Source organism: Ursus americanus, chromosome 11 (genome assembly GCF_024610735.1).
Source record: "Ursus americanus isolate L20-20 chromosome 11, mUrsAme1.1.p, whole genome shotgun sequence".
In the NCBI taxonomy this organism is placed as follows: domain Eukaryota; kingdom Metazoa; phylum Chordata; class Mammalia; order Carnivora; family Ursidae; genus Ursus; species Ursus americanus.
The window spans coordinates 51612798-51628202 of record NC_142137.1 but is presented as its reverse complement, the minus strand read 5'-3'; the positions used below and the strand labels follow the sequence as shown (position 1 = coordinate 51628202).

At 40.6% G+C, this 15405-nt stretch overlaps 1 long non-coding RNA gene across 1 annotated transcript; it reads right to left on the bottom strand.

The window, feature by feature from the left end:
- Positions 1-2612: 2612 nt before the first annotated feature.
- On the bottom strand, positions 2613-13652 carry LOC148109284 (uncharacterized). Its single transcript, XR_015726014.1, has 3 exons — positions 13526-13652; positions 5198-5257; positions 2613-2718 (listed from the first exon to the last, which is right to left on the bottom strand). It is a non-coding gene; the product is annotated as an uncharacterized LOC148109284 (long non-coding RNA).
- Between the last annotated feature and the right edge of the window lie 1753 nt (positions 13653-15405).

Below are 15405 nucleotides of genomic sequence, written 5' to 3'. Positions count from 1 at the left end.
ACATTTCAGATCTGCTTTGAAAAGGAAAGTCTCTGCCATGGGTGTCAAGAAGGAACTGGAATCAGGAAGAGAGTTGAAATGTGTATCTTTGCATATGTATTTTTTTTTCTTTTCTGCTATTTGAAAAAGCGATCACAAATGCAAATTGACAATTGTCCGGTCATTACAGGCAGCAAGCACCTATTCCTGGACATGTATTTACTCTCTAAAGCAGGGGTTCTCCACTGTAGGGGATCCCTCCACCCCGGCTGGTCTCATTCCACCTGACTTAGGGGTCACAGCTGGCACCTTCTTGCCAAGGGTGCCCTACAGGCTTCTCCCACCTCCAGTCCAAGGTGGCTTACGCTCTCTGCTGTATCTAGCTCACTGAGTGTGGGGTAGAGAATGACCCTCTGATGGGATGAAAAAAGTGGTGTGATAAAGGTGATGCAAACAGAAATCCTTCTACTGCTTTGTAGGCCATATCAGACCAGATCAGCTTTTGTCTAGACATTTGCTTTTCCATGTGCTCCTGGCGCACGGAAGGCTGACCTTCACTGCGAAGGGGTCATTACTGCCACTGCAAGTGCACAAGTCCCCACGATCATGTATGGTTTTGTCTCTGCTTGTTTTTTGTTTGGTTTACTGGGTTTCCTCAGTGAATTCCAGATGCAAATAGAATTAAAGGAATAATTCTAAAGGGATGTTATTAAGAACTGAGCTTTTTATACTAAAAACACAATCCCATGCCTTGTTGCTAAAATGGAAACTTTTGATGACAATTTAAACATGAAATATCCAGCAGAGACAAACCATGATTATTTATAAAAGGCTCTATCAAGAAATTATTTACTTCTTTAGGCAATTTCCGCTTTGCTTGTGATTTAAGTCCTAAGAGTATATGCATCTAGTTACTCATGCAAAGTTAATGGAGCTGTTTCTCATTATGTTTTTGATAGTACAGCATGTCGAATCTGACTCTCATCTTACTTTTCCTAATTATTTGTCAGCTTTCCTCACCCGTGTTTTATTTCTTGCAGAGTCTTTTCTCCTTTCATAAGGAAGGCAACGTGGGGAGTGTTTGATGTGCTTGGGAATGTTCTCTAATGCTGAAGGCCTTGTTCTGGACCAGGTGCCAACCACTCGGCTTACAACAAAGAGAGGACTAATTTGTAAGTGTCTCCTGGAGAAACTCTTGTGCTGGGCTACCAAATACGATCCTCTGCACCTGATTCAAAGAGGCAGGATCTCGGTGGGACCTGTTATACTTTCTCAAAGTGCCCCTAGTCATCAAAGTGCGTCTTTGTCTCCTCAGTGTGGAAGTCACTGTGCTCTTCCCAGCCATCAAATTAAGAAAGAAGCAATTGACCATAGGATAGGTCATTGGCCAGAAACTCGCTCCTACGGTGGTGACAGTGAGGAAAGTTCTGGCACAACACTTCAGACTGAAGAGAGATTTATGAGAGATGAAGCCAGGAAAGTATGTTATTTTTCTAGCGCACTTTCAAGTTGGATGAACACAGCTGATCTCTTAATTCCCAAACCAATGGATTTTAAAGGGCAAACTGTCCCACAGAGCATCCCAGTGTCATCTTCAGCCACTGGTTAAGATGAGAGTGTCTTGGAATCAAAACAGTGGTAAAGAGAATACGTCTTCCACCAACCACATGTGGGAAGCCAACACCTTCTCAATGCACCGCAACCTGTTCCCACTGTATGGAGTCCTAATGGAGAAATAAAGCTGTCACATAAAAACTTCATTCCCAAGAAAGCTTTATTATCCAACGAAGGGGGAGAGGGCAGAAAAGAGAGATGAAAACTAACATTTTCTGAGCATTTCTACCTCAATGCCAGGCACTTTCTCTGTTATCCCTTTCAATCCCTCAAAAAACTTGTAAGAGGCCCTTATCCCATTTTACAGAAAAAGAAATTAAGCTTCAGAGAAGTGACCTAAATAGGCCAAAGTTACAAAACTCCTAAAATGTCATATCAGGTTCCAAATCCCACACTCCCTTATCTCAAAGCCCATCTTCCCTTCAAGGAGCCATGCTGCCTAATTTTAACTTGTTGCAAGTCATTTGGTATTGGGTGTATATTCTAAATAAGAGAAGAGGGTCGGAAAGACAGGGAGCTAGAAATCCCCCAGTTTTTCACATTGCTGGTAAGACCAGTATTCAAGATTATTGAGGAAAAGTCTACAAAATAAAAGTCACTTATAGCTGGTGTTCAAAAACATTACATAACCATATTTTTGCAGCAGCAGCAGAAGTAAACTTACTTTCCTTAATATGTTCTGGTTGTACTAACACTGAAATTAGACCATGGGTGCTGAGCATGTAGCAACTAATGGAAAGGCATCCAAGAGCTTTTATAGAGAACCAGTCTGGAGACAAAGGCTTTGCCACAGCTTCCTATGGTAGGAGAAAAATGCCACATGAAGTCCTGGGGACAAGGGGTGGGGAAGGTGGGGGCCAAAGCAAAGGAATTCAGAAATACAGCTTTCATCTTTACATCCTGTCAATTATATAATCCGAATATACACAGGCAAATTCCCCAGGAACTTCGGAAATCGTGTGTGTGTGTCCTCGTGCATGCATTTGCACACTCTTGTCCTATTGACCTTGAAAGAAGACTTACCTAGGTTGCACCCAAGGGCCTGGCCCATTTCTAGAAGATCAGTTGATGCTAAATCAGGAGCTTAGAGCACAGTATGCTAATATTCACCAGTGTCAGTAGAGTCTAGGGAAGAACAAAAAAAAGATTTTGCACTTGACCAATGTTATGCTGTGGGAAAAAAAATCTCCCCACCATCATGAGCAGGGTGGGTCACCAGCTCTCTAAGGAAATCTTGTGGCCTCTGAGGATAACTCTGTTATCAAGAACAACAGTGGTGACCATCAGGTACACATTCAAGTAAATTTCTTTTAAACCGTCATTTTCCTAGAATGGCAAATATCCCATCGTGTGTGTATCTACTTAAAGTAATCAGCACAGTAGACATTCCCAGTGAAGACCAGGTGTGTTCCACATGTTTATTTGAAGTCAACTGTTTGAAATTGCTAACGCTTTTTCACACACACACACACACACACACACACACACACACACACACACACGATGCCAAAAAAATATTTACTACAAAAGTCTACAAAAGAATACTGAGGAAAAGGCAAGACACCAAACTTTGTGTAGATTCTTTTAACCTTGGTCTCCTCGTCTGTACAATGGGGGTAATAATACCCTCTGCTGCCCGACCTCACAGAAGTATTGAGAGGAAATTGCAGAAAATGTGTCAGTGAGCAATACAAGGCTTTTTAATCTGACTCAGCTCATAAAATCGGCATGACACTGCATGGAATTAGCCTCAAGTGATAGATAGTTATGCCAGCAGTGAAAAAAACTAAATAAGAAATTGTAATAAGGAATAAATACTTAGCAGCATATTGAACACAGGAGCTAGACCGAAGACAAAATAAAAGCACCTCTTTTTTCCTTTTCTGGTTTTTTCTTTTTATCCCTTGATCCCATCACCTTCCAACATGCTGTGGAAGTTAGTTATGATCTTTCATGGGCGTAGCCTGCCTCCCCTGCTGGACTGCAGGCTCCCTGAGGACAGGAACACTGGGCAGCTTATTCACTAATACGCCCCAGGCATCTAGCAGAGGGCACCTGGCACATGATGTCTCAGTAAATTCTCTTCAACAAATGAGTGTATAATGTGCTCGTGATGCAAGGCACCCAGTGCACCTTCAAGAAAGACCAATGAAACGTATTTCTGTGGGCCAGTTCCTTAACAGACATTCCTGGGAAAACCTGATGGCTGCTTGCTTTCAGTCCGGACTGCGTGATCACAGAGAGGTCTGGTATTGCTCTGGACGGGGCTAGATCTTCAGGAGCTGGGGTTGTGCTTTCTGAATGGTGCCACACCATGTTTCACTGTGAATCTTTGGAGGGAGAGCACTCCAGTCACACTTCGTTCACGCCACCTGCTTCTCCTCCCACTGGGCAGCACACCAACACCCTCTTTGCTCCTTCAACTACAAGGACACCCAGCACCCCCACCTGTCGTCCTCTTCCTTCCCCGGGGCCTGTTGATGAGATGTGTTTTCCTAAGCAGGATCCCACCTACTTTTCCTGGAACTGCTGTCTTTTATCTACAGGCACTGAGCTGGGGGGCAGGGAGGAGGTTGCTGTGTGCAGTGCTCCTGACTTCTCAGTGAGGGCAGGATGCCCAGCCCGCCTCTCCCCTCCGGGCAGGAAGAAGAACGGTCTGCCCATTCTAGCAGGAGCCAGTTCTGGGACCCTGCTCTCCGGCCCTGCTGAAGTAGTTTTGTTCCAAAGCCTTGCTCCTCACCAACATTCCTGATTTAACTCATTGAATTTTAGAGCTATTAGAGAACTTAGAAATCAAATTCAACTCTTCCATTTTAGCTAAGAAGAAACTGAAGCCCAGAGAGGAAAATTGACCTGGCCAAGGTCACACAACCAGCGAGTCAGAGGCAAGGAAGCCTTCTCCACTTCAGTCACTCCTTTCCCTGTAATGCCAGGAATGTCTGCGAAAGTCACTTTCTTCCTATTAATGCACCCCAGCAGTATTGTCAAAGCAGCAGCAAAAGAATGCATACATTTGTAGGAATGAATCGGTTTTTCGTAATTTTTGAGACGCCTATATCCAAGTAAATCCAGTAGTACTAGTTACTCGATCTATTTAAAAAAATACCTTTTTTTCCCAAATGCTTTCCTAGCCTGTTGTTTTAAATAACTTGTTCTCCCTAATGTATGTGAAATATGGTTTTCATTCACACACTTTACTGCTATAATCTCAATGCACAATGTAGTCTTGTAAAGTGTGATTAAACTCAAAATTTCTTGATATAATCATTATAACAAACACAACTCAAGAGACATGACTAAGTTTTCCAAAATTCTCATTATGGGTTAATAAAGTTAGGCTTGAGGGGAGGGGCATATAGATGAAATAAAGTCAGTAAACAACTCCAAACAAATGTTTCTGCAAAAATAGGTTTATAAAGTGGTGTCACTAAGGCTGTAGGGGTTGCTTCTAAAGTCTGAATTGGCAGATTAAAGAAGACACAAAAAATGAGAACGTTCAGACCACGGTATTCTAGAGTTGAAAGGCCATGAACATGTATTATCTAGTCCAACCATTTCAAAGTGTGGATAAGAAAACAAAAGCCCAGAGCAGGGATTGGCTCACCCAAGGTCAGCGAGGTCTGCTGCTTCCCAGTCGGGTTCTCACTTTATCATAGTTTTCACACTGGGTGGAAAAAGAAGGGAGTAACAGGGTAAGACCAGAGAGGAGCATGGAATTTTCAGGAAATGTCATGCGTTCCACCCAACCAATAGGGAAGCTCTCAAAGTGTTTGTGTCAATTCTATTTAGCTCTGGCAAAAGAGTAAATGGATCTTTCAGATTCCCTGAGGGGAAAAAAGTGTAAGCAAAGGCTGGGTAAGCAAGCAGGCTTCACTGGAGGCAAATTTATTTCCAGGGATCAAGACAAGGCTAGGGAGAGATTGCCCATGGGAAGAAGAGTGAAGTTTGCCAAAGCCCCTACCAGAGTGCTGAAGCGCATTCTTAAGAAACTTGCCTCTAAGTCAGGCTTCTAAACCCAGAGACTCTGGGCAATGTTTTGTAGGCATTTTTGGCTGTCACAGCTGTGGAGGGGGCTGCTACTGGCATCTAGCACATAGAGGCTAGGGACGCTGCAAACACCTACAACACACAGGAGAGCCCTCCCCCTACACAAGTATCCGCCTCGAATGTCAAGAGTACCAAGGCTGAGAAGGCTTCCTCTAACTGCTACCCTGTCAATCAGTTTTGTGCTCAGATTTGGTATTACAGCACCAAATGATCCCTTCGAAACCTAAGAAATCCAGTAACAATTCTCAGGACTCATCTCTCTCTCTTCCGATCTTTAGATTTTTAATCCCCTCCCCACAAAAATCCAGATGAAGAGGAGGCAAGCAGAACAGGAAACAGCAATTTCAATAAAAATACTTAGTGCTGAAAATATATGCGTAGGAGAGACTATTTTCCATGCACTTATATTTTCCTTGCTCTTTGTTGTCGTTCCACCATCCTTGGTAAATTTGTTTTCATTTTAAGTGTTACAAGCAGTTATTATGTATTCCAGGCAGGGCTCCCAAGCTGTGACAATTTAAATGAGGGAGATTTTTTTATAGGGAAAAAATGATAAAAGTATAAATGGTTTGTTGAAACACTGAAGAAAAGCTTACCTCAGAGAGCAAAATGCTTTTATATGTAGTCTTAATATTAATCCAAAATGCAAATGTCCTTCACTTCAAAAGGGTAAGATTTGGCAGGTGTAAGATATAAAAGGGCAAGGATATGTCCCTTCCACATTTAGAAATGCACACCTCCTGAAAAGGCTTTGAAATAAACGGCATATAAGAAGCTACAAGTAATTTTTTAAATGGCTTAAATCTTTTACATGTTCAACTCAAAGGAATAGAAGAGCTCACAATGGCCCAATTGGAAGAGCAAAAGGGAGCTTGGATGAAGGATGTGAAAACTTGGGTTCTAATCTAGGGTCATTAACGTTCCCCGTGGCCTTGGGCAAACAATACTTCTTATGTGTTCCTTTACTCTACAATTTAATAATAATAATAATAATAATAATAATAATAATAATAATAATAATAAAAAATTGCTTCACAGACCTCATAAGGTTGTTGTGAGGCTCAAAATGCATGTAAATGTAAATGACAGCATGTAGCCTCCATACTATCCCCCCATCGGACCCCCCCCCCCACGGCACCAGCACCGTGGAGCCCTTTCATCAAAATGAGGAGCAGCCATCACTGGCGAGCTCCCGGGGCAGGACGCCACCCAGAGCCATGACAAAGGAAAGTTTTTGATGGATTACTTACTGCACACTTTAAAATTTCCTTTTTTTTTTTTAATTAAAAAGACATTTCTATAAGGTGAGGAATTATTGGAGTAGAATGAATATGGCCCAAATAAATATCTTTATAGAAAAAAAGTCCCGACAAGGGGTCATGCCCCTGAAACCAAAATGTTAAATGTTAACTACCAAAGAGAAAATTTGCTTTCTTGAAACTTCCAGCAAGCTGGCGAGTGAGTGAAAGAGTTAGCAACAATTCCAAAGGGGCCAACCAGTGGAATTTATTTACTTTGTAAAGTAGCTCAAAATCTCATCGGTTATGTCACAGCATTAAAAGAGACAGGGAATATGTCTTCGGTTTGCAGAGGGGATGATACAAACAGAAAATTAATATTAAGGGAAAGAAAAGAAAAAGCAGCACTAGATGATATTTGGCATACCCAAAAAGGAAAGAGAGAAGTTTCTGGAACATTTGGAAGTTGTTATTTTGTTTATGAGCCTTTGGTATGTTTAATGCAAAATTTTATGGAGGCAACAAAATGGCGGATAAAGGAAAACTAGTAGATGTAATTTATTTAGGCTCTCAAAGGGCTTTTGATGAAGTGCTACACAAGAGACTGTTAAGGGAACTTGCCAACCACTGGGCAAGGGGTAAAAGGCTGTCAATCATGAGTTAAAAGTGAGTTAAGAGATAGAGAGGGAACCAAAGAATAAATGCTCCCAGCATGGAAAAGAGTTAATAGTGGGGTATCAGCAGTCGGTGTAAGAGTAGTATCCTCCAGGATATTTATTAACACCCTTGAAAATGAACTAAATAATGAGGAGCTGAAATTTGCCGACTAAACAAAACTATTTTGGTTCCCTAAATCTATACAGATGGATGTGAGAAACACAGAATCCAAACTCAGTAATTGGGTAAAACAGTGGCAGATGAAACTCAGAGCAGACAAGTGCAAAGTATTGCATGTTGGAAGTAGCAATTTAAATTACTCATCCACTCGGGTGAGCTCTGAATTAGTTCTAAACTTACAGGGAAAAGATTTAGGCTCAAGGAAGACATCTTAATGAAGATGTATGCATGATGCTTAGGAGAGTTTAAAAAAAAAAAGAAAGAAAGCAAATACGCTATTAAATTGCAGTAAAAATGAAAGCGAATATATGCCAATGTCATTATAGAAATCAATGGTGCCTGCTTGTTCTCCATTCAGTTAAAATCACCTTGTTTCCAAAGGAAGATGGTAAAAATAGAAACTTCTGATAACACCCAGGAAACTCATTACAAGCACTAGGAAAAGACATGCAAAATCTCATACAGGAAGTATTTAAAGTTATCAATTATTAATAATTTGAACGAAGTGAAAATGAACATAGGGGGCACATGGGTTTTCCATAAAGGTAAAAACCTATATTAATATTTTTGCAACTTAGTTTGCAGGGAGACTAGAAACCATCTGTAAATGGCATCAAAGATAAATTGACTTTTCTTCTAATAAGAGATGCTATGGGCTGGTAGGGGTCTCGGTTCTGCCTCATGAGATCTAGTCTGTCTTCTTACTTCTAGTTGTCATTTGTCATTTGTCCTAAGATGGGAAATAAGTAAATGTATGCATTATAAAGTCTCATATATATTATTTCAAATACCATTTGCAAATTATTTAGATCTTCCTCCAAGCCCAGAAAGATGCACAAAGACCTAATATTGAAATCATGTACCAACTCCAGTAAAATAAAGGTCAGTGTCAGGTAAACACGATAGTTAAGTCATTGCATTCACCTGACCCTGTAAGTTCCCGAACACACAAATCATTACACACTCCTTTTTCCATCTTCCCCAAGAGGCAATTTATCAATGGATCTGACCACCAGGAGCAATAAGACTGCCCACCCCTGTGCCCTTCTCTTCTCCCCAAATGTTTAAGTGAGATTGGCAACTGTGGTTACCAGGAGGTAATCAATCCCCAGACTTCCAGAGATCAAGCGTCTGCTGACGGAGGTCAGAAAGCAATGCTCTCCCACAATGCCAAGTACTTTATAATTGACCCAGTGCTTGTTGAGAAAATGACATCCTCACACTCAAGCTAAGGATCGCACAACTGGGCAGGTACATGGAGGGCAGGGGACGATGGTGGAAACAGTTACTGGCTGATTCCCTTCCTGCAGCATTTAGACCTCGCCAGAGAATTGGGGCTGAGTTATTGGAGTCTTGGCCTTTTTTAAGCCTGTATTTACTATGTTGAGGCAACTGATGTGGTATGGAACTTCAGAAGTATTTTTCCTTGTTTGTTTTTCTTCCTGAAACCTAATCCCTGAGTACTGTGGTAAACAAAAATAAACGGAGAATGACTAGCAATAAAACATGAGCAAGAACAAACCAAATATTAATGTAAAAAGAGCATTAACAGAAGCTAAAAACTGAATTTCACCACAGAAGAATCACAGCATAGCATGTTTTTCTTTTTTTTAATCTTGCAAGTGGAGTGTAATTATTCTGTAAGGGATCAGCTTATCCTTAAAAAATGATATATATTTTTTCAGACAGGCATTTGAATGCTTAATGAAACATTTCAGATGACATAGATATTTTCCTCTTCAAATATGTACATTCTTTCTAAAAGAGGGCATAAGGTAACATTTCCACAGCAATTCTGCAAAGTATGAAAGGCAGAACAATTCGCTGGGTGTTGGCATAACACAAGAGCATTATATCAAGTGGAAAGTTACTGCCACGGGTCACTGTTTACATAAGTATCTTCACCTCTACACTCTTTGCACCTACATATCTTATAAGCTTCTTTCAAAAGGTACACACACACACACACACACACACAGGCAGCTGTTGAATTCTTTGATATTTTTAGATTACATCTTCTCCTCATTTATCTTTGTTCTACCAATGATGACTTGTAGATATCCATATTGCCATCCCCACCCCTCACTTGACCCCTCCCCAGTCCCTACAGATGCCAGATTTTGTGAATGACAATATCAACAACTATCACACACCAATGGAGTGAGAGAGACATATTCAATTGCTCAATGTTGGTCATCCAAAAGGGCAATTAAAATCGCTGTATGGGGGGTACCTGAGGGGCTCAGTCGGTTGAGCGTCCAACTCTTGATTTTGGCTCAGGTCGCAATCTCAGGGAAATAGGATCAAGCCCTGCATTGGGCTCCACGCGAGCAGGGAGTGTGCTGAAGACTCTCTCTCCCTGTGCCTCTCTCTCTCTTCTCTCTCAAATAAATAAATAAATCCTTAAAAAATTAAATTAAATTAAATAAATAAAATCCCTATATGGTAAACAACTCATTCAGGTAGGTGGATATTACTTATCTGAGATAGTAACTCTCCAGAATATAACCACAAAGAAAAAAAGAGTTCCTTAACAGCCAAAATAGATGTCAAAATCAATCCAATTCCCTTTCAGATGAATCTTTCAGGTTGTTGCTCAAAGCCAGTTTGCTTTTTTGTAAGTTAATTAATATATTGAGATTGTATAAGAATATTTTCCTTGGTTCAAATCATTCCTATAGTCTATGAATTAAACCTTCATGGTAATGTAACAGCTTTACAGAGATATGATTCACACAGCATATAATTCACCCATTTAAAGTATACAATTCAAGGCTTTTTAGTACATTCACAAAAACACACAACCATCACCACAATCCATTTTAGAACATTTTCATCACCTTAAAAAGAAATACCATATCCTTTAGCTACCATTCCTCTATTCCCTTGCTCCCAACCCTACCCTAGCCCTAAGCAATCACTAATCTACTTTCTGTCTCTATGGGTATCCCTGTTCTGAGCTTGCATTTGAATGGAATCATATATGATCTTTGTGACTGGATTCTTTCACTTAGCATAATGTTTTTAAGGTTTATCCATATTGTAGCAGATATCAGTATTGTATTCCTTTTTACGGCCAAATAATAATCCACTGTAGGGATATACCACCTTTTACTTCTCCATTTGTCAATTGATGGACGTTTAGATTGTTTCTATTTTTTTGGCTACTATGAATTAATGCTGCTGTAAACATTCACATACAAGTTTCTGTATAAACATATGTTTTCATTTCTCTTGGATATATACCTAGGAATGGAATTGTTGGGTCATATGTATGGGTCTGTGGATCTGTGTTTAGTTATTATCTGTGATGAACTGCCAGACTGTTTTCCAAAACAACTACACCACTTCACATTCCCCCCAAGTGTGTGAGGGTTCCGATTACTCCACATCTTCATCAACACTTACTATTGGACTTTTGGACCATAACCATTCTGATGAGTGTGACGTGGTATCTCATTATGGTTTTCATTTCCATTTCCCTGATGGCTATTGATGTCAAGCATGTTTTCATGTGCTTATTGGCCATTTGAATATCTTCCTCGGAGAAATATCAATTCAGATTCTTTGCCCATTTTTTTTAAATTGGGAGCAAGTTTACATTTACTTTATACATTGTTTCAACAGCTGGTTTTTCAGCTAACAGATAATGAGAAATAGCAAATAATAAGTGGGGAGGAGCTATAAGAGACAGACACACTAGCTATTCTGCTGTAACAGAGAAGTAAAAAAAATTATAAAAAGCAAACATAAAACCTCAGAAAGCAAAACATTCTCTGGTCCTATATAGAAAAGATAGAATGGGAAAGACAGTTTCACTGGGCCCTGGCAATATCTTTGTGTTGCAATATGGAAAATGATGGAAGTTTACGGTGATTACCTTAGATCTTTTTTACAGGATCATTTCAAACTCTATCTGGGCTCTTTATAAAGGCTGGGAGGTCTATAATATAATTTAGGGCTGTAGCAAAGGGGGATTAACACTTGTTACCAACAGTGTACTCTTAATTTTTAACAGCCAATTCTCCAGGGAGAAGACAAGGTCTGATTTGTACTTCCATAGCTGATTTCAAGCTACCAAAGTGATGTCGACTGGCACAAGAACCTCCTGAAAATTTAACAGTTGGCTCACAAGCCAGCGGAAGCCAACTTGGACACATCACAGCACGATGTGTGACTGATATGCACTAGACACTGTGTTAGTCTCTTTACATACATTACCTCATTTACTGCTCTGAATAATCTTTAAGAAGAAATAAGTGTATTCATCCCCCCAAATAAAATGAGGCTCAGAAAGACTGTATAACTTTGATCAGGGAGACACAGCCAAGAAGACCATTCTGGTCTTTCCAAAGACTGTGTTCTTCTTGGCATACTAAATTGATCCCTCATTTTTAAGTTAGTCAGAAACAATTCTTAAATTGGATTAAAAGGCACTTCTGAAGGAGAGTTATCCATTACTCTGAAAGTTTACTCCTTTGGAGTACCGCAAGCCTTGATATCAATGAGCAAGTGAAGTGTCATACAAACGTATTCAGAATGAGAAGCGGCTCACTGCAGCTTCACCAGAAACAAATGGACAGAGGCCTGTTATGTGATAAGGCCAAAAGTCAGACAAGAGTTTGCAAACAAAGCTTCCCAGCACTCCAAGCAGTATAGAAAGTGGCTCTGAGTTATCTAGCAACAGTCCCTTCAAGTTTTGCAATCAGCGAGAGCTCCTGCCAAGACCAGCCCCTGCCAGGGCTGGGCATGGGACTCTCACCACGTCAATTCTGCATACCCCTGGTTCATGCATGCCCACATGCAAAGTCAGAGTATTATGGCAAAATGCAGGAAATGCCATTTCAGCATAAATTATGTGACAATATTCCCCCCAACCTGCACTGTGCATCAAAAACCAAGGTAGCGCCTGACCACACTTCTTGGAGGCAGGGTAGGTATATCCTGGAACTGAACATCACCAGGATCCTATTCATATAAAACACAAAATTCTCCACCCAGAAGCTAATGATCACTATACTTAAAAATTTGTAATTAGACAAATTGTGTGGAAGGAATCACTTATGCAATCAGTGGCAAGTTTCAACTTCTGTTTCCAGCCTGTATCAAAGAGCTGGGTTGATCCACCACAGGATAACACATTCCCTTTGCCCTCCCTGGCACCCACTGTGGAATATATTACTCCATTATGGAAGCTGCTATTGTATGCCTGTTAGGTAAGTAGGATTTGTAATTCAGCAACCAAGCTTTGGTAATTATCTCTATACCAGCCAAGGCTCAAACCTCACCACATACCAATGTCCAAAAGGCTTCAGTTCCCTAAATAATCTCGAAAAGATATCAGACAAGGCCTTGGAAGGTCTACTTTTAACTTATGGCAAAAACATACAGCTATAGCCTCTCAATATCTTCAAGAAGCTGGGACTATTAATGTACAATACCCTTCATTGTGTTTTGCTCTGCTCTATATTAAAACCTGAATGAACTGGATAAAAAAAAAATACATGCACTTTTCTTTAACCTTTCACCCAACAAAGAATACAATAAACAGTAGCCTCATTCAGAGGTCTTTGGTACAAAGCAGAATGTTTTGACACTTAATATTGCCATGATTATAGGCTTAGTAGTAGACATGCAGGAGAATAAAAGGAGAAAAGACAAGAAGAAAGCGGTGATGGACAAAATTTAGAGACCACCCCCCATCCTCTCCTTACCACAGCCCACATCATTGGCACCCATGTCCACCTTCTGTGGATGGCCCATTAACAACTAAGACTGCTTTTGCGGACATCACAACACTCTATACCCACCTTCATCATGCCATGCTCTCTTCATCTTCCCTCTATTCCTCTCATGCTCCACTTTGCAGGTTAGCCATATGGAATCTCATGTCCTTAGGGCCAGGCTTTGGTTGTCAAGAATACAGTACACCAGTCCAATGAGCTAATGGGAAAAGAATAAAGTAGATGGCATCACTCATCCCCTTGCTTCCTATAGGAACATTCAAACTGCTCCCTGGGGGCTCCTGGAGATGATGGCCATGTTTTATTGACTCACCCCAAGAGGGATCCCAGAGGTGAAGATCCCAGTGCAGACTATAAGAAAAGACAACACCATGTCAGGCGTCATCCTTTGTCACTGGGATGGAGTACTCAAAGTGAGGACTGGGTGACCTGAGATTACATGGCTAGACCTGACCACATCAGCATGCACCTTTCTCAACAGTATGCAGATGGCCAGGCAGAAACCCAGCCAGCCTTCCTCGAGGGACTCATTTCCATTCCCATGTCTGTGCAGATTAACCACAATCAACATTTGAGTCACAACACCCAACAAAGTGCATGGCTTGTAGAAAACAATGTTTTAGAATGCAAACACCAGAAACACCAGTCTCTAGCAACAACCCTTATCATAACCAAGATGTTGTGAGTTGTGCAACCAATTTCATGTGGCTGGAAGGTTCTTTTGTTTGCCAGCCAGGTAAAACAAGGGTTGACTCTTTTAAACAATCTCCCTTCCCCTACATACCCGTCATACACAGAATTCCTTTTGAAGCCACTGAAAATCCCTGTCACAGAACAGAGGGATGAGAACAATCCGCTTGTTTCTATATAAACGTATGCACTCCCTCCAACTATTCTAGCTGGTTGCCTTTTCTTTTTCAGACCTCTTGTCAAAATTCTCACATTCCAGGAAGGCTTTTCCTACAATGGGTCTCCTCTAAATCAAAATGGCTCCAGTCCAAAGGTTGTGCCAAAGAAAAATTCAGCGAGCTGCCAGCAATGTCTGGCAGTTTGAGTGACCTTTCCTTCCTCTCTGTTTTTATTTTTTAATTGTCATGTCTATCCCAGTTAAGTGACAAACATGTGAGGTAGGAATTGCTTTTATCCTTGTGTTTTTACAGTGCTTCAGCTGATGACTCTACTCAATAAATTGAAAATCATTATTATATACAAATGCATATGCTAATGCATGACCTGCAAGCTCAGATGGCAGAGTGAATAAACAATTACTGGCAAACACCATGGCATGGCATTTCAATGAAGTCATCACAGAATCACTAGCAATTATCTTTGCAAACTTAAGGTGAGGTGTCTGTGGACTGAAAAAGAGAGATGCACACTTGTGCTTTAAAAAGAGAAATAGGAAACCTCAAAAAATCAGACTCAACGCCTTAACATTCAGATCCAGAAATACATTACAATCTTATCAACACACACACACACACACACACACACACACACACACACACACATACACACAGGGGCATGCTGGGTAAAAGCATGGCAGTTTTGTCCAAAAAAGAAATCCTATCACATTAGTCAAATGCTATCCCTCAGAAGCATGACGAGATTGATGAAACCAAGCAGAAGGCAAAGACATGAAATAGTTTGACTATTGGACAGTTTTAAGTTTTGTCTTGCTTGGCATTGGGCAATTAAAGAATACATTCTGAAATTATCTTCTCATCAGGTGGATTCATAGTGTTTAGAAGGCCTTTCTCGGTAAGTAATTATTAATGGTCCAGTGTCAGCCTGGAGATGCATACCTCATGGGATTCCAAAGCAATTGGTCTTTACCTGATGCTATTTTTAGTAGTGACTTAGATGGTGGTAGAGAATATGGTTATTAAGTTCAGGGATGACATCAAACCGGGTGTGGTACATTCCACTTTGGAAAACTGGATAGA